Genomic DNA, 19,737 nt, shown 5'->3' with positions numbered 1-19,737 from the left:
CTGACTGTGAGTGACTGCTTGCTGTGAGTGGAAGCCTTGCAAGCACCATAGGTAGAGGATGAATCTTGAGACTGTTGAGCCCCTGGAGGTGCCCTGGCCAACCAAGTCCTGGGCTTAACAACATTCCAAGTTTTCTAAGACAAAGCAAACAGCTTTCACAGGAAACCAGAGCTGCTGTTTGCTCACAGATTAATGATATCAGTTTGCGTCCTGGGATTAAAAGCGGGAACCCCGAGGTGCAGCCTTTGAAGTCTCATCCATGGAGCGGATGCGATGCCTGGGTCCTTTTTCCCAACTGGGACTCCAGATGTGCTGTGTCGCAGGGACTTCCCAGTGCTGTTTGAGTCTGGATGCTGGTCAAAACCCAATTTGGTGATGTATCCTCTCAGTTCAGTTCAATTCAGTCGCTCAATCGTGTCTGACTCTGCAACCCCACAGACTGCAGCATGCCAGGCCTCCCTGTCCATCACCAACTCCCAGAGCTTGCTCAAACTCATGCCCATCAAGTCAGTGATGCCATCCAACCATCTCATCCTCTGTCATCTCCTTCTCCTCCTGCCTTCCATCTTTCCCAGTATCAGGGTCTTTTCCAATGAATCGGCTCTTCACATCTGGTGGCCAAAGTATTGGAGTTTCAGCTTCAGCATCAGTCCTTCCGTTCAGGACTGGTTTCTTTTAGGATTGACTAGTTTGATCTTCTTGCATATGTATCTTCTATTGTTTCTATTTATCTTTTCTTTTAATGTTAATATATTGAAAGTAAGCTAGATAATCCTCTAACAAACATTTGTATTATTTATTTATATAGAATGAGTGGCTTATTTTGTTAACAAATCCTTTGAACCTGAGACGAAAGTGAAAACTTTCAGCAAAATACACGTGCAATTATGATTTTGTAGAACAGGAGGAATCCAGGGAAGGGATCATTTTAGAGTTCGGGTGTGATGCTAGTGCTACACCAAGAAAACCAATTTCACCTTAGTGTCTGCTTTCTTGGGTCACTACCGGCCTCAACTGTTGCAAGTTGGGTTCCCCAGAAGAATCTCTGAGAGGGAGATGAGGGTGATTACGTTGATTAAGGGGTGCCCTTGAGGTCAACAGCTGTCGGGGGGAGAGGGGGGAGGCAAGAATTGAGGAGATGAAGAGGTGAAGCTGTGAAAGCCTCAGCTCACCTCCCCGCCACCTCCCCCAGGAGCTCTGTCACTGGAATGACCCTTCTGAGACACCTCAGCTTGGGTTGAGAAAGTCAGGCCTTTACAACCTGGTATAGACCAGTCACTGGATGCAGGCTGGACCTTAGCTAAACAATTCCTGAGACTGCCGACAGCAGGGGGCCACCTGCCCACAGCACTCCCAGAAGCTGGGGGAATAAGTCCTTCAGTCTGAAGGGAGACCAGGACACATCCCAACTGAGTCCTTTGGGCCTGGGTCCATCTCCTCCACCAGACAAGCTCGTTATGGAACACAGCAGAGGGGAAGCTCAGGGACCACCCTCGCCTCTCACAACAGGCCTAACAATAATTACACCTTGGGCCACACTTATTGATGGGTGGACAAGCTGCTTCCTCCAACTTCAAGGAGCCTGCATTCTAAGAAAATCAGCTCTGGTGCTGGCAGGCAGGTAGGAGTCTTTGTCAAACAGAGAAAGTCACTATTACTGTGCCCTTTTGAAGTACCGGTTCCACCTCTGGCTGAGCTGGCTTGTGGGCCTCGTTTTCTCAGGATGAGAAATTGAAGGAGGGGTCGGGGAGAAAGAGGAGGAGGATGGCTGAGGCCCAGAGAGGTGACGGGCAGGAAGGCAGATGGGGGCAAAGAGACCAGGAAGGCACCAGTAAAAACAAGACCAGCATCTGGAATAGGACCAAGGTCTGGGGAGTAGGAAGGAGGCTGAATCAGGGACCCTCCTGCCATCTCTCTCACACTTGCCTAACCGAACCTCAGCACTCCTAAGCACACCTGTCTGTCGCACACAGTAGCTCCTGGTTGAAGTGTGTGTTATCTCCTGCGTGGGGCTTCTCATATGGCTCAGTGGTAAGAATCTGCGTGCCAATGCGGGAGACGCAGGTTTGAACCCTGGGTTGGGAAGGTCCCCTGGAGGAGGAAACGGCACCTCCCTCCAGTATTTCTTGTCGGGAGGATCCCATGGACAGTGGAGCCTGGCAGGCTGCAGTCCATGGGGCTGTGAAGAGTCAGACACGGCTGAGCAGCCACATGAGCACCTGCTTAGTTGCACTTGGCTCTTGATGACAAGACTCAAGCAGGCTTTCCTCACTACCAGGCTATTCTACTCAATGTCCCCCATACACTCAGCCTCCCAGCCTCCAAAACAGCCATTTCACCCCACACTCTGTCCTCATTCTCAGCCAGCTGCCTTGCTTCTTGGCTTCCCCTGTGGCTCAGCGGTAAAGAATTTGCCTACAATGCAGGAGACACAGGAGATGCCAGTTGGGATCTGATCCCTGGGTTGGGAAGATCCCCTGGAGGAGGGCATGGCTACCCACTCCAGTATTCTTGCCTAGAGAATCCATTGGACCGAGGAACCTGGCAGGCTACAGTCCATGAAGTCTCAAAAAGTCGGACATGACTGTGCAACTGAGCATGCCCTGTACACCCTTATTTCACTGAAAAACCAGAATCAATCAAAACAGCTGTTTTGGCAGCGGGGCCTGGGCAGCCAGAGCAGCCCAGACCTCAACTCTGGGCTCCAGGCACCATGTGAGGGGGCTTGGGGGCTGAGAGGAGCTGGCGCCCCCCAGGGGAGGTGTGACCCCACACCCCTCCCCCCGGGCCATCCGCGGGATGCCGGCCTCTGCCCCACAGCAGTCGCCAGAGAGAGATGAGCAACAACAAACACCAGTGGTCAGCAGTGTGCGTGATCCTCTTTGCTCTCATCACCACCCTCGCCCTCTGTAGCTCCAACAGTGCCAGTGAGGTCTCTCATTACAGCTCCCTGTGGGGCCAGATCCACCAACTGGTCAACCTCAAGAAGTGGAGCCAGATCTGCCAGCTGGTCAACCTCAAGAAGTGGAGCATCACTGACGGCTACATCCCCATTCTCACCCACAAGACACTGCCCACCCAGTGCCACCAATGTGATTGTCACCAGCTCCAGCCACCTGCTAGGAACCAAACTGGGCCCTGAGGTCAAGCAGGCCGAGGGCACAATCTGCATGAACGACACCCCCACCATGGGCTACTCAGACCAACTTGTGGGTAACAAGACAACCTTCCGCATAGCAGCCCATTCCAGTGCATTCCATGTGCTGCGGAGACTCTAGGAGTTCATCAACCAGACCTCCGAAACCCTGTTCATCTTCTGGGGTCTCCCACCAAGATGCAGACGCCCCAGGACAGGCTGGTGCGCGTCATCCAGCGGGCAGGCCTGGTGTTCCCCAACATGGATGCTTACGCCATCTCTCTTGGCTGCACGAGCCAGTCTGATGACCTCTTCTGGAGTGAGGCAGGCAAGGACAGGGAAGAGTCCTACTCGTGGTTGAGCACAGGCTGGTTCACCATGGCGACTGCGGTGGCCTAGTGTGACCACGTGCACATCTATGGCATGGTGCCCCCCGACTACTGCAGCGGCCCCGCCTACAGCACGTGCCCTACCACTGCCACGAGCCTAAGGCATTGGACAGCGTGTCACCGACACTCAGAATGAGAAGGGCAACCGCCACCACTTCATCAGGAAGAAGAGGGGCTTCTCTTCCTGGGCCCAGCTGTACGGAATCCCCTTCTCCTACCCCTCCTGGACCTAGGCCACCCTGCCTGTGGGGCTCTCACGAGGGAGAAAGGAGAAGTGGGAGTCCATGCAGGCCATCTCCTGACCAATCATGGCCTCCAAGAGTGTCTTCCGACCCATCAGACCTTGAAGAGGGTGTATCCTCCAGCCATTCAGGGCCTGGAGGAATCTCTTGGCCAAACAGGGATTTGGCTTCTATGTGGTTAATGGGTGTCAAGGGTATTTCCTGTCCATTCAGTGTCTGAGCACAGTCAACCAGAGTAATCTGAGGCTAAGGTTATGTCCTTTCCCCTGAGGCCTTGGTTCAGAGCCCAGGGTGGACCCCCAAATCACTTCCTATTGTCTGGACGGTGGGGTCCTGTTCCAAGAAGCTGAGGATTTTGTGTTGCCCCCCCACTTTCCAGAGCTACAGAGAGGTTGTGTGGTGGGTAGGAGGCCAGGCTGGGGCATTTGTGGGGTTGGGGATCTCCAGGGGTGAGGCTGGGGACTGGTGTCTGAGTAATCTCCCTGGGATTCCTCTCTGCACAAACGACATCTGCATCTCCCATGCTCAAGTGAAAAACAGGATCTATTTTCTCTGCAAATGACTCTATTTTGTTCCTTTTAGGGGTGGATTAATATTCTATGGGGGGAAGTGATGGGAGGGAGGCCCCTGAGGGAGGGGCTATATGTATACATATGGCTGTTTCACTTCACTGTGCAGCAGAAACTAACATAGATTGTAAAGCAATTATAGTCCATAAAAATAAGACAAAAAGAATCATAATCCATTAACTCCTCTCTTTGCCTCACCCTGCACATCCAATCCACTAGCACATCTCGTTGTTTCAACCTTCAAAATATATCTGACTCCACAGCATGCCCACTGGAACTACAGTAATAGCCCCGCCACTCTCTCCTGTCACTCACTCCTTGAACAATCCCCACTCGGGTGACAGTGTCCATTTCCTGCTCCATCCTGCACAAGCTGTTTTCCTGGGAGAAGAGTGAGGCAGAGGTGAAGGGACACACACTGGGGCAACAGCCTGATTCAAAACCCTACCTCCGGGCTTCCCTGGTGGCTCAGTGGTAAACAATCTGCCTGCCAGCGCAGGGGACAAGGGTTCGATCCCTGATCTGGGAAGATCCGACATGCTGTGGAGCAGCTAAGTCCAAGCACTATAACTACTGAGCATGTGCTCTAGGGCCCAGGAGCCAGAACTACTGAGCCCAGCTGCAAGTACTGAAGGCCGCGGGGTGGAGCCCATGCTCCGCAACAAGAGAAGCCGCCACAGTGAGGAGCTCACACAGCGAACGAGAGTAGCCTCCACTCACAACGACCAGAGGAAAGCCTGCGTAGCAGCGAAGGCCCAGCACGGCCGCAAATAAATGAATAAACACTTTTAAAAACCCATCTATGATTAGCCACGCGCCCTGGGGCAAAATTATTCAACCTCCTCTTTCCTCACATTTCTTACTTGTAAAGTAGGAATAACAAATATGGATTTGGCTTATAGAACTCTTCTGAGGGTTAAAGGGAGTCCTCTCCCCTAACAGCTCAAAACTGCACTCGTTTACTAAGCACCTGTGAGAATCCAGGCTTCCTGCTCAGTCCGGTACACATTCCTGTTTTTTAAATTGGACACACACATACCTGGAGGCAAGTGACAGTGGGCCGGGGGCATTCTAAGCCACAAGGTAAATGTTAAAAAAAAAAAAAAAAGAAATCTTGAATACAGTTGACAATGGGGAAAGACATTTCTATGAAAAGAGACCATTTATGTAATGGTGTGGGAGGAATAACAGCAAGGACTTAATGAATACTTATTGTATCAGGCATTGTTCTAGGAGCTTTATAAATACCAACTTACTCAATTTTCTAGCAGCTCTATGAAGCAAGTCCGGCATTATGCCCATTTTATAAGTGAAGAATAAACGGAAGAAGCTGAGTAATATGCTGAGGTCACCTGGCTAATCCAGACAGGATTTGGAATCTGGCAGCGTGGCCCCAGCGTGGGTCCCTCTGACTTTCACCTTCCACGGTCTCGCTGTGAAACAGCTGCCAAGGGACAGGCCTTGAAAGGACACAGGTTTCAGAAATGAGTGACAGGAGAGAGACAAGTGGGAAAGAAGAGATGGAAATGAACAATGGTAGCTTTGGGTGCCCTCCACCTGGGCTTGAATCCCAACTCAGCCACATCCCACCTGTGGAACTTGGACCCAGTACACAGGTTCCTTACCTGTAAAATGAGTTCACAGCTGTATCTTTAGACAGTTGGGTACATAGAAAGCAGCCACTGCTTATTAACCATCCTTCTCCTTTAGGATCTTCTTCCTGTTATTATGGACTTCCCTTGTGGCTCAGCTGGTAAAAAATTCGCCTGCAACGCGGGAGACCTGGGTTTGATCCTTGGGTTGGGAAGATCCTCTGGAGAAGGGAAAGGCTACCCACTCCAGTATTCTGGCCTGGAGAATTCCATGGACGGTATAGTCCATGGGGTCACAAAGAGTTGGACATGACTGAGAGGCTTTCACTTCACACTTCCTGTTACTGTAAAAGAGTTGAGCTCTTCTAGATCCCAATTTACCCTGATGCTATGATAAAAGGGTCAATCCACCAAGAACACATCGCATCTGTAAATGTGTCTGTGCCAGTGAACAGAGCTGAAAGACATAGAAAGCAAAACCTGATAGAACTAAAGGAGAAAAAGACACATCAACAGTGATCATTGTGGGGCCTCCCTGGTGGCTCAGCCGTGAAGAATCCGCCTGCCAATGCAGGAGACACAGGTTCGATCTCCGGCTCAGAAGATCCCATACGCTTTGGAGCTACTAAGCCCATGTGCCATAATCATTGGACCCGTGCTCTAGAGCCTGGGAACCACAATTACTGGGCCCGCGAGCCACAGCTAGAGAAGCCCATACGCCCGAGAGCCTGTGCTCCGCAGCAGGAGAAGCCTCCGCGGAGAGAGGCCGGCGCACCGCAACTGCAGATGAGGCCTCGCTCTCAGCAACTGGATCGAAAAGCCTGCGCAGCGACGAAGGCCCAGCACAGCCAAAAACAGTAAATAAATCTTTAAAGAAACAACAATGATAATTGCGGACTCTAACAACCCTCCCTCAACAACAGATAAAGCAACTAGACGGAAAATCAGGATCTATAAGAGCTCAGCTCCACCACCAACTAACAGAACTCACTGACATTTACAGAGCACCCAGCAACAACAGGATACACATTCTTTTTAAAAGCTCAGAGATCAAATACTAACAGAGGCTATAGCCTCGTGAATAAAATAAGCCTCAACAAATTTAAAAGAATTTAAATCATATACAGTGTACTCTCTGACCATAATGGAACTTAACTAGAAATCGGTAAAAGAAAAATGTCCAGATACTTGGAAAGGAAACAACACACTTCTGATTAACCCCTGAATCAGAGAAAGTCTCAAGAGAAATCAAATACACACAAATACACACATAGTGAATTGAGTTATCCTTAGTACCATTTATGCTAACTTATGGCTTGCAGGGAACATTGCTGTTAAATCTAATGTACTGACCACTCCACGTCAGTACACTACATACATGGGCACATACAGTATCCTATTAAATTCCCACCAAAACTCTAAGAAAGAGAGTTTCTATCATTATTCCCATTTTATTAATGCAGCAACAGAAGCTTACATCAACTAAATAGCTTGTCTGAGGTCTCAGAGCTAATAAATGACAAAATCGGCTAAATTGAGGCACCAGAACTCTGAAAATGTCTGGTTTCAGGGAATGCCTGGGAACCTGCCACAGATGACAACCCTACCTAACCAACCCCTTTATAACTAAGTCATATCTCCACACCCTTACCAAAACACTGCCCACAATCTGGTGTGAAATAGGCTTTCTCTCCAGCCCCTGATAACTGCCAGGAGGTGGGAAATTCAAAGGGAGAGAAGGACCACAAAGCCCTTCGTGTGAGCAGGACGAGATGTAGAAATCTCTGAGGTCATAAATGCTAATACCTCTCTTGGTATGAGTCAGAGGGTTCATTGAGAACATCAAAATAGTTTTATTTCCAGATAAACATCAGAACAGACATAAAAATAGTTATTTGACCTATGAAATATGGAAAAGTTCATATGCTTCTTTCTAGGGTGGGGTGGGAAGAGTAGTATGCAAGAGATTTTAAAATTGTACTTAATTTTTATTTTTAGCTCTGTGTGTGTGTATGAGTGTGTGTGCACACACACCAAGTCATGTCTGACTCTTTGAGATCCCCAGGATACTGGAGTGGGTTGCCATTTTCTACTCCAGGGGATCTTCCTGACTCAGGGACTGAACCTGCATTTCTTGTGTCTCCTGCATTGCAGGAGGATTCTTTACCACTGTACCACCTGGGAAGCCCCTTTAGCGCTGTAATAATGCCAAAAATGTAAGCAATATTCAAAATTTATACAAAATATAGCTGTCCATATAGCTGTCCCTTGTCCCCAACCCACATACTAGCCCCACACTCCAGAAAAAGATCACAAAAAATACTTTTAGTTCCTTTCCCCTTCTGGTATTTCCTTCAAATTTTCTAAATAGTAGGCCTATCCTGGGGCTTCCTGGGTGGCTCAGATGGTAAAGAATCTGCCTGCAATGTGGGAAACCCAGGTTTGATCCCCGGGTCAGGATGATCCTGGGGAGAAGGAGCTGGCAACCCGCTCCAGTATTCTCGACTGGAAAATCCCATGGACAGAGAAACCTGGTGGGCTACGGACCTTGGGGTCACAAAGGCTTATCCTACCATTTCTCAATTCATAGCTTTTATTTCCTGTTGATCTGCTGTTGGGAAGGTTGAGGGTTTGGTCCTCTTCCCCTCCTGACTCATTTAACCTCACATAACATTTCGGAAAGATGGTTCCTAGGTCCTCACAGTTGACAACACACTGTACATAGACTTCTAAGTCCGAGGGTGTTTTTATCCCATTGAAAATTTCCTCTTAACTGCCACTTGATGCATAACACCTCATCATACAGAAGTCTATAATTTTTTTTCAACTGCTTCCTTATTTTGGAATTTGGGTTGATTTCAACTTTCTTCCACTGTAAATAGTGTAAAAAAAAAACCAAAATACTTGAAAATGCATTTTAAAAACACATTTAAACATCTCCTAAGGATTCTTAGATGATCGATTAATAAATCAAAATATATGTTGTCAACTGTGAGGGGAAAATGGCCACAGAAAATACACTGGATGGTGTAAGAGCAAATACAGAATAAAAATAGAGTTAATCCTCCTTGTCTCAAAGAAGGGAAAAGGCTTTTCTCCCCGCTCCCTTTTTGTTTCAGAATTTCTCTGTCCTACTCAAATGTGCATAAATCTTTAGAATGACCTCATAACTGAGGATCATTTCCTGAGGACCTGGGAGCCATCTTTCTAAAGAGCAAACTGTATCCCAGTGTGCATGGAAGGATAAGAGCCTAACCGGTGGCCCCTTGTTTGTACTATGAGAAGCTTGTTTCTCCTCTGATTAAGGCCAACACAGGGGGTCTCCCCAAGTACTTGGGTAAATGTGGAGCCAACTACGTGTGACGAAAGGTGCTGCTGAGTCCTCTTACCCGGGGAGCAGTTATTGTTCACCTCGAGAATGTGTACGTAAGGGGCTGTATCTGCTTGGCTAAATAAGGGGGTGCGATTACATTCCATCTTTGCCATCTCTGAGCAGACTGCCTGCGATGTGATCACATTCTGATTTAATATAGTATATATATAGTATAAATGTACATTCTGGTTTAATATAGTATATATAGTCAATAATAAAAAGTGTTTTCTTCCTCTGCTGCCTTTGTGGAGAGGTTTTCTGGGCTGGGAGAAGATTTTGCTTTTTTAAACAATATTCTTTCTGTAACCAAGCAGGACCCTGTGGGGCCTTTCCAGGACAGACCCCTCCCCCCAAGTCCTCTGCTATAGTTACCCTCTGAAGTACCTAGATAACAGTATCTGCTGCAAATTTCCTGAGTTGTTTTACAGATGCTTAAACCTCCACCAAATGGAAAAAGTTAACTGCTTGATGACCATGAACGTGTAGCCCCCAGACTTTCTGGAGCCTGAGGATTGATAATGTCAGCCCCTGTGACCCTGCCCTGTTACCTCACCATCAGCCAATCAGCAAATTGTGCAAGAGCTGAACACAGGCACTTCAATTCCCTTCCCTCATCTGGCCTATAAAATGCCCTCCCTGAAACCCGTCATGGAGTTCAGTGGGTTTATTTGAGCATTAGCTTACCCAGACTCCTTGTCTGGCACCTTAAAATAAACCCTGCAGTTTCCTTCACTACAACTCAGGGTCAGTAGATGGGCAAGCAGACCCAAGTTTGGTTCCGTAAGATCTCAATGATGGCACTCTGCCATAATGATATTAACATCTGCCGTCCCTGGATGGAGTGGAATCCTGCCTGTTACTAAGGTGTCAACTCATCACTACATTAGTTTTCATACGAGAGAGTGAAAGTTTGTGTGCGCGCCTCGCCTTGGAAACCTCAGGCCTAGCACCACGTCCTGTCGCTCTTCAGACCCTATTTCAGAGGATGACCTTTCTGTCCTTTTCAGTTACTTGCTCGTGGCTCCTAAACATTCTACAGATGGCACGGGACATCCCACGTCTTGTGCTGCCCCTCTCCACTGAGAACCAGCTACCTCACATCTTTAAATTGAGGCTATCTTCACCTTCTCCTGTCCTTGAACTTCTTTCAACCACAGACTATGACCAGTTTCCAAGATGCACCGTCCTCTATTCCTGACAAGATCCTGTGAGTAAAGAGCCTATTGAGAATCTGCTAGCAAGAAGACAATCGAACGTGATGTAACTCACAGAAATGATAGCCATCACCTTTATCGTGTCTGCATTCCATGGTTAGAATTGAGTTGCAGGTCCTGCCCAGTTCAGGAGGAGGGGATCATTGGCACATCCTTCAGTTTACCCATCACAGTCTTCTGAGACTTTGGTTAGACACAGGCTAATACCTCCTCATCCTGTAATCCCTGCCTCCTAACCTTCCTTAATTTTTTCTACCCTCTTGTCTTGCAGTGCATTCTGGTAGTATCTTCAGAGCTTTCTTAAAAGTCACAAATTCTTCTTCTCCTGAGTTTAACCTTAATTCATCCGTTGCATTTTGCACTTTTAGCCATTTTGTATTTCTTATTTCCAGAATATCTACTGTTTTCTATATCACACAAACTACTTTCCACAGCCTTGTTACTTCATCATATTCCACTACTTTTTGAAATACATTAATACATTAGTTTTAGTCTTTATTTATAATTTCTGTATCCAAAGTCCTCATGGGTTTGGTCTCGAGGTTTGATGTTTTTGGTTAATTCTGATCATTTCTGGCTCAGTTCCCTGTATGTTTTGATTTTCCATTTGTTTGGATTTTGGATTGTGAACTCATATTACTTGGAATTTTACCTAAAATTCTACCTTTTCCACCCTGCTTTGCCTATTTGGATCTATTTTCCCCATATCAGGTACATAGCCCTCTGTATCCCTTCCAATGACGTTGCCTCAGCTTGACTAGGGTTCTCCCAGCAAGATCCCTAACCTGCTGTACCCGACTCTCTGCTTCCAGTCCTGGAACCTCTCCTTCCCTTGGTCCTTTTAAGCCTAAAGCGGTAGCAGTTCATTTTGCCATTATGCTGTGGGGAAGAGGTTGCTGCATTCTTCCCTGTGGAGCTGCTATTTGCCTATATCTTTGTAAATAGCCCCACCTTTTAAAAAAATTTTTGTCTGCACCAGATCTTCGTTGGGGCACACGGGACCTTTAGTTGAGGCACACAGGACCTAGTTCTCTGACCAGGGATCCAAGCCGGGCCCCTTGTGTTGGGAGCGTGGAGTCTTAGCCACAGGACCACCGGGGATGTCCGTAAATAGCCCTTTATAAATCAACTACCTGATTTGATAGAGATTCCATACTTGACCCAGCTTATGTGCCTTCCCAGACTGCTCAGCCCTGCTGGCCTTCCGAACACTGACTGCTTCCCAGTTGGAGTGTCCCGGTGTGTCAGCATCCCAGGGATTAGGTGATGGCTGTAGGGCAGCCTCTGTCATGCCCACTGCACCCACAGAGGTGACAGCTGTGCTTCTAGGTCTGACCTGCCTGTATCCGCGGAGCCTCTGGCTGTCCCAGCGGCTGCCCAGAGAGCCCAGGTTACACAAGCCAGAAATGCAGGGAAGTGAACGCCCCACAGGCGAAACGTGGACCAGAGAGACTCAAGAGAAAGAGAGGATTAAACTGCTTGCCCTTCGGCCCTGCAGGTGACTGTTCTAAGAGGCAGTGGCTCTGGGAGCTGGTGACCAGAGCACTCTCTCACGAAGCTGTGGCCAGCTCAGGAATAAACCTCTGTGTACTGTTCTTCCTCTCCTAGCCTCACTCCCCCTTTCCCTTCACTTTGTTCTCTTGACTCACACATCCCAATATGGCAATTACTACACAGGCTTTTTGCGTCAGCCTCTGCTTTCTAGGGACGGAGCTAAGACAGGCAGTGAGGGGGCTGCCCTTTGAGGAATCTGGCTCTGTGTGGGCCTCAAACAGACTCCCTCCTTCCCAGCCCAGCCTTTGTCTCCTTGTCTCCTCACTGCAGGGGCACAGCGCATGAAGACCAGGCTCCCGACCCGAGGGACCCCAGGGTGCGCAGGGTGATGCAGGCTCCGGTTTTCCTCACTTTTCTGAATTTGCATCCCAGGTTCTGAGATCTTTCTGTGCTTTTCTGCTGCATCAGTCATTTATTTTATTTTTTATTTTTAAAATTTTTATTTTTACTTTGTTTTACTGTATTGGTTTTGCCATACATTGATCTGTATAATCGGCTCCAGTTTCATCCATCTCATCAGAACTGATTCAAATGCATTCTTTTTAACGGCTGAGTAATACTCCATTGTGTATATGTACCACAGCTTTATAATCACCCAGTTTCTTGGGTAGTCTGAACCAGAAGGGTGCCCCTAGACTTTCTCATTGACTATATTACCTGGAAACCCTCTTTCTATTCTGTATTTCTGCTCTACCTTTTTCTTTCTTTTCCTCAGCCCACTCTCTTTCATCCCTTCCAGGATTTGATGTAGGCATAGTCTCTGGAAGGCAGAGACTCTGCACCCCTGTCCTACCCCAGCCTCAGCTCAGGGCTCCATAAATCTGCTACAACAGGCAAAAAGCAGGCAAGCACACTCCGTGTACAGCCTGGAGAGGCCCTAGGGAGGATGTGGACTCGCCCTTCCATCATGCTGAGTGGGAAACGGGCAGACACGTGTGGGCTCAGCCCTCCAGCCACCCCTGCTTCGCACACACAGAGGCGGGGCTGAAAGAATGACTCAAAAGCATTTCGAAGATAGCTGTCCATGGCCCCTGACGGTCAACTTACATATGGCTCTGACTCACTGAGCAGGGAACGTGCAGCGGGGGCCCTTTGGTCACAGCGAGGGCCCAGATGACATCATCCATGAGATGTGGCCATCAGCCCGTGCACCCCAGACATGTTGTTCAGAATCGGCCACCCGGCAAATGAATGGTCAGTGGAAAAGCAGCTGCCAATGGCCACAGAGAAGAATGGGCAGTTTCATGAACGCTCTGTGTGCCAGCTGCCTGCCTTTCTGAAGGTCTGCCTGACGGTTCCCCCAGCCCAGGTGTTACCTGAGCAGAAAGCCTTCTGAGCCCTGGTCATCCATGGTGTGGTGTCTCCAAAGACCACCCTGGCGATGGGGGGCCCAGGTGCACAGCTGAATTCGAGGAACTCTTGAAGTGAACCAGGCAGCTTTTCCATAGTGGCCTCCAGGGAAAAATCCATTCAGTTACAGGACTGAGACCCGGCCCCCTTGTCCAGAGGCTTCGCCCCTTGCCCTGAATGTGGGTGACCTCTGGATGTTCCCTAGGGCCCGGGAGAGCGGCCTGGCGGGCCTCATGACCTCATCCTCCTCCTCCCCACCGGGCCTTTTAACTTCTGTGTCCCTCCTCTCTCATCCCCACCCCGCCCCGCCCATGTCTTCAGCAGATTCCTTGTTCACTCTTGTGCTTTACCACTGTCCTCGTTTTTGGTAAACTTGGTGAGTCGATGTCACTGTCATTTCTGTGTGTTTTCATGTGAGGCAGAAGCCTAGCTAAGCAGGCCTTGAGGTGCGCGTCCACCGGGGTAAAAGAGGCGCATGGCTCAGGTCTGCCTGCAAAAGGCTTCTGAGTGTGGGGGGCAGGAGGGGTGCTCAGTGAGTACATTACCTGTTCTGAATGCTCCCTCAGACCATCTTTTTCAGTCTTTCAAGCCAAGCGTTCTCTCCTGATGCTGGGCCTTCTCTCCTTGCTCCCGCCCGGCACACTTACTTCTGCCAGCCTGTCTGTCTCTGTGTCTGTCTCCGCACCTGTCTCCACGCTCCCCACTGGCTCCTTCTCCCTGAGAAGAGGGGGAGGTGAGTGGGGACTCAGAACAGGGTGCAGCCCCCGGGACTCGGCCTGGAGAGGAGGGACGGTGACATCTGCTGGGTGACTGCTGAGTCCGCCTGGCCCTGCCCGGTTCTGGACCTTTCCGGGCAGAACTGCTTCCGCTCATCTCTTTCATCTGGGGGGAAGGAGCCCCGAGGGGGAGTTCCCTGCACCCAGTGCCTGTGCCCACCAGCCATCTGGCCCCTTTCATCATTTCCTCTTCACCCTGTGGGGGGGTCCCCAAGACAAGCACAAATACTCTGAGATTTTTAGGGCTTGGATACTGTTTCCCGAGAAGCCTGGGATCTCCCAAAGAAGAGGGCTGAGCTGGGCTTGCCTGGGTGACCACAGCCCCTCTGAGACAGACCCTGGAAGAGGGGGCCAGCCCTCGGTGAGGAGGAAGGCCCCAGGCGTGAGGGCTCTGCAGGCCCAGCCTCTGCCCCTGAGGCACTCACCATCTGGTGGCTGTGGGCGGTGGCGGCCCTTCCAAGCGGGCCTCAGGACTGTGGCGCCCTCTGGCGGCGGCTGCCGCAGGAAGTAAAGGTGCAGCTGTCGGCACAGGTCAGGACACAAGGTTCCTGTAAACCTCCAACAACACAAATGAGACTCTCTGTTGTGCAACTTTTTACCTCTATAGGAATGGCAAAGTGTTATGTCTTTAAGGTCAGAACCTTGAGAATGGGCTCTCCTGCGTATTTCAGGCTATAGGCAACATTCTTAACTGGTGAGAATACAAACGTTAGGCGAAACAGATCTGATACGGAGTCAGATTTGTTCTTCCCTATTACAAAGGGATCATGTTGGCACCAGGACACAATTGTAGATAAGCACAGTCCCTGTCCTCATGATGCCTCTGTTTAATGAGGAGACAGACATCAAACATGCTCCACATTCTAGAGCGTGCTGGTAAAGTGGGACCAGTTCTCTGAAGACAAAATCAAGGACTGAACTGACAGGGTGGGGTGTCTAGAACAGCTGAGAGGGCTGGGGAGACCTCTTTGTGGGACCCACTTGCCATCTAAAGAGATACAGCCAAGGAAGGAGAGGAGGGGAGCAAGGAGAGGGGAGAGAGGAGGGAGGGAGGAATGGAAGGAAAGGGCCAAGACCAGAAAAAACTTAGAGCCTGAGGAACTGAAGTGAATTATAGCTGCTGAAGTGTAGTGTAGCAGGAGTTTAAACCAAGGGATCCTGGCCAAAGTAAGAAGTGTGGTTCACATAGAAAATGGGCCGCTTTTCTATTTCCCTGTCACCAGGCTGTAGAAACTATTCCGTGTGCCCATTTGGCAGAGAGACAAAGCCGTGAGGTCACCTCTCCCTCCCTCCCACTCCACCACTGGCCGACTGCAAAACCTCGCCAAGAGTCGGACCAGCGGGCTGCACTGTGGGACAGCTCTGAGGGGTGTCTGGCTTCCACTGTATATCATGAGGGACCAAAAGCTTTAGATCAGTGCCTTCCAGTAGTGCCCAACAGCAATAGCCACCTACATAATTTCCTAGTAGTGATTTTAAAAGTAAGGAGAAACAGGTAAAATCTAAAATATTATCATTTGAACATGCAATTAATATAAAAATTATGAGTGAGATAGGGAACATTCTTTTTTTTTTTTCATGCTAAGTGTTCAAAAGCCTGGTAAATATTTCATACTTACATGTCAGTGCAGTTAGGACGAGCCACATCTCCAGCGGTCCATAGCTACCTGTGGCCCATGACCACTGCCCTGGACAGTGAAGCTCCAGACACTGCAGTTTTGAAACCACGACTCCCAGGAGAGAATGACCCACTGGCACAGGCTTCTGCCACCTGCCAGAGAAGCTTTAGAAGAATCCTCAGGACACGCAGTCAGGCCAAGTTGTGAGCTTGGCCTGGAGTGCAGCCTTGACCTCCACCTCTGGCAACGCACCCATCAATCACCCATCCCCAGGACCTTGAACCTGCCCTCATTCATCTTGCCGACATTTGTTTCTCCCCAAAGAACTGAATGTAACTGGTCTTTTCTTGAGTGTCCAAGTTTATTATCACCTGCAGATGCTGAAAGAGGACATCAGGGCCAGTGTGGTGCAGCAGAAAGAATGCTGCACAGGGCCTCAGGGAAGAGAGAATCCAGTTCCTGCTCATCTTTTAGCAGAGCAGTGGCGCAAAGAGAGCCACGAGTCGGTGCGGGGCGCTAAGCAAGCGCTCGGAGTCCAGTCAGACTGCAGCTCTGGGTCCTGACCTGCGCCCTTTTCTGGGCCTTTGCATCCTCCTCTGCAAAATGGGAACAGAACCTGCTCTTTGCGTACAGACAAGGTAACCACCACAAAGCACTCAGCACAGGGCTTGGCTCGGGGTGCACTTTAACAACTAGGATGATGATGATGATGTCTCGCCTGTTATGATCTCTGCACCTCTGCTTCCTTGGTTGGAAAGTGGAGATAAACATGCCTCATGAACCTGCTTTCTGGGGTTCTGGGAGGCCTACAGAGGCAGTGTGAAAGCACTTTATGAAATCAGGAAGCCCTTTATTAAGTCCAAAGATGACTCCTCAGTTTCACAGCCTAGCCAGTGGTTTGACTGTAAACAGCTCTTACAAATCCATCATTGGGAAGGGGAGTCTGTGCTGTATCCACAGCTCCATGACTGGACAAGGCAAGGCCTAAAGGCCCAGCTTCAACACTCTTTTCCTGGGTAAACTCTGACTTCAGCTCTGTTTTATCATCTATACGATGGGCTGAGCACACACAGCTCTCAGGTCAACGGGCTGAGCACCAAATGAGCTCCTGACTATGATGTGCCTGGCAGAGGGCCTGCCTGACTCAGAGCCCGGGAAGAGACCTTGCTGCTCACACTTGCCTCAGCAAGGCGGGGGCCAGCAGTTCATGTGACAACCACAAGGTGGAGCCCCAAGGCTTTCATTTAGGAAATGATTCACCAACCTGCCCAGCAGGTGTTAATTGTAAAGAATCCGCTTGCCAATGCAGGAGACCCAGGTTCAACCCCTGGATCAGGAAGATCCTTTAGAGTAGGAAATGGCATCTCATTCCAGTATTCTTGCCTGGAAAATTTCAAGGAGCATAGGAGCCTGGTGGGCCACAGTCCATAGGGCTGCAAAGAGTTGACCATGCCTGAGCCACCGAGCACACAATTCACCAACCCGCTCCTCCCGCTCCATCAGCAAGCCCTCCATTTTCCATTCCCCCTTCACTGCTGTTCTCTCAAGGCCAGGAGGAAAGCCCTTTAGGAAGGAGTGATGGTTCTCCACTCTGAGTCTGCCCACAGGTGTCTCTCTGGGTTTGGTAATCTGCAGAGAAACGGTTAAGACACTGCATGTAAGTAAATTTCTGACCTGAGGTGGACTTCCTGCCCACTACCCCTCAACCTACCAGCTGAAAGCCTGGAGTTACTCTAACCTCCGTGGATTTCAGCTCCTGCCCTGAAAGGGAATTCCTGTGGGAGAGCTTTGTAAACCGTGGACGGAGCTGCACGTGCAGTCATGGCCCTTCTTCTCATTGTCCCCATTCTGTGGGCTCCACCGTACTGGATTCCCTAATACAAGAGGGGCAGCTCCCCTGTTGGCTGCCTGACTGTTAAGTTCTCACCTGACCATCAAAGCTGCCCAGACAGGGTCACTCCCCAATAACGAAAAGACTAGCCCCACCCTCCCACATGTCCCTCTGGACCAGTGTTGGTGATTGTTGCCCCGTTACCAGGGACAGCTCTAGCCCATTTCCATACTCCCACGTCCCAGGTAAAATTTATTAGATTCCAAATCACCGAATTCCCCTGCTTCTTGGCAGCAGCCAATCCAGACCTGACTCTGCCTCCTGGATCCCTGCGCAGATTCAACCAGCCCAGGCCCAGATCCTGTAAGTCCCTCCCAACCCTCTCTCACTCAAGAATCCTTCTCAAGGGAGCAGCTGGGATGGAACAGAATCACAGGCAGTGAAGAGAGGATTGCCAATTTTAAGGGGATAGGCATTAGTGTTCAAAGTCCCAGAGACCCCAAGAGAAGGTGGCACGTTGAGCGGCCCCTCCCAGTATGTGAGGCCCATCACCCACCCTCTTAACTCTATACAACTTGGTCCTTCCGGCCTGTCCTCCCAGGTGAAAGCTTCCACCAGAGCCTCTTAGAAAGAGAATGTTCCCTCCTCCATGAGTGCCCTGAATGCAGATTTTTTATCACCCTGTTTGGGGCCTTCTTGCCTTGAATAGTAATTCTTCATTTCCTGAGGGCCCGCAATGCTCCAAGCACCATATGACTGCTTTAGATACGTCGTTGCTAATCCTCACACTATCTTTGACTTATGAGTCATTAGCCTAATTTTTCACAATAAGGAAACTCAGGCTCAGAGAAATAACTTTACCAAAGTCAGACAGCTTGAGTGGCAGGGTCAGGATCTGAACTAGGACAATGAGATTCCCAGTCATTGTGGGTTTGCAAGCTCCTTACCAAACTGTAACTTAAAGGCTTGCCAGTTTCACCTGTACATACCACTCCCTCCCAAGAATGCAGCTACTGCAGATTTCTTTGGTTATCAAAGCCATGCTCTTTGAGTAAAACTGAGGGGTATCCCACAGCCAGAGGTTGCCTGATGCGCTGGGCTATGTGTGCTGACTGGCTGTCCAGCTTGAAGCTCTGGGCCTCGGGGAGTGCTGGGGAGAGGTGGAGACACCAGGAGGGGGAAGACAGCACTAGGTGGACAGAGGCAAGACAGACCACTCCCCTGTCCTTTGGATAATGACTGATCGCTCAGTGTTCCCCGAGTGGTCTCTTTTTGCAACCTTGAAGTGTGGAAGGCAAACCCAGATCAAGACCACGGAAAGATTGGGTAGAGACCCTGCCCTGTTCATATCTATGTTACAAATAGCCAGCCCTGTGCACAGGGTACGGCATGCAGGATGTGCTTAATGAATAACCGAGGCACTCTCTGGAGGTCCAGTGGTTAAGAATTTGCCTGCCAAAGCAGAGGACCCAGGTTTGATCCCTGGTCCAGGAAGATCCCACATGGCGCGGAACAGCTAAGCCCGGGCACCACAGGTCCTGAAGCCTCTGAGCCCTAGAGCCTGTGCTCCAAAACTAGAGAAAAGCCTGAGTCCAGCAACAAAAACCCAACACTGCGCAAAAGTAAAAAAACAAACTTAATTAATAAATAAACACCTAATAAATCAGTGTGCAAACAAGTGAGTCAGGCTGGTGATGTGTGGCACAGGTACAAAAGCTACAACAGCGGCGGTTACCAAGCACTAGTTAAGAGTTAGCCTGCAAATGAAAACTCATTTTGGAATAAAGGGACACTTGTGCTTCAGTTTGCAAATGAGCCTGTAGAACTTCTGCCTGATTCTACTGAGGTTTAGAAATATTTCAACCCAAAGGAGTCTCCTGGAGAATGACAGACACGTTTTCTTTTTGCTTAAGAATTTTTTTCCCAATATTTATTTCCAGCTTTATTGGATATAACTGGCATATAATATTACCTAAGTTTAAGTGTTAATGTGTAAGTTACTCTTACTGTGTGATGATTTGATACATGTTTAGATTGTAAAATATTTACCACAATAAGTTTAGTTAAAGCTTCCTTTACCCTGTTCCTGAGC

At 49.3% G+C, this 19,737-nt stretch overlaps 1 pseudogene; it reads left to right on the top strand.

Moving 5' to 3' along the window:
- On the top strand, nt 2,822-3,758 carry LOC102178221 (annotated as a pseudogene).

The sequence above is a fragment of the Capra hircus genome, chromosome 22 (genome assembly GCF_001704415.2).
Source record: "Capra hircus breed San Clemente chromosome 22, ASM170441v1, whole genome shotgun sequence".
NCBI lineage: Eukaryota > Metazoa > Chordata > Mammalia > Artiodactyla > Bovidae > Capra > Capra hircus.
Note: the sequence above shows the minus strand (reverse complement) of the source record. Positions and strands in the feature narration are given on the sequence as shown.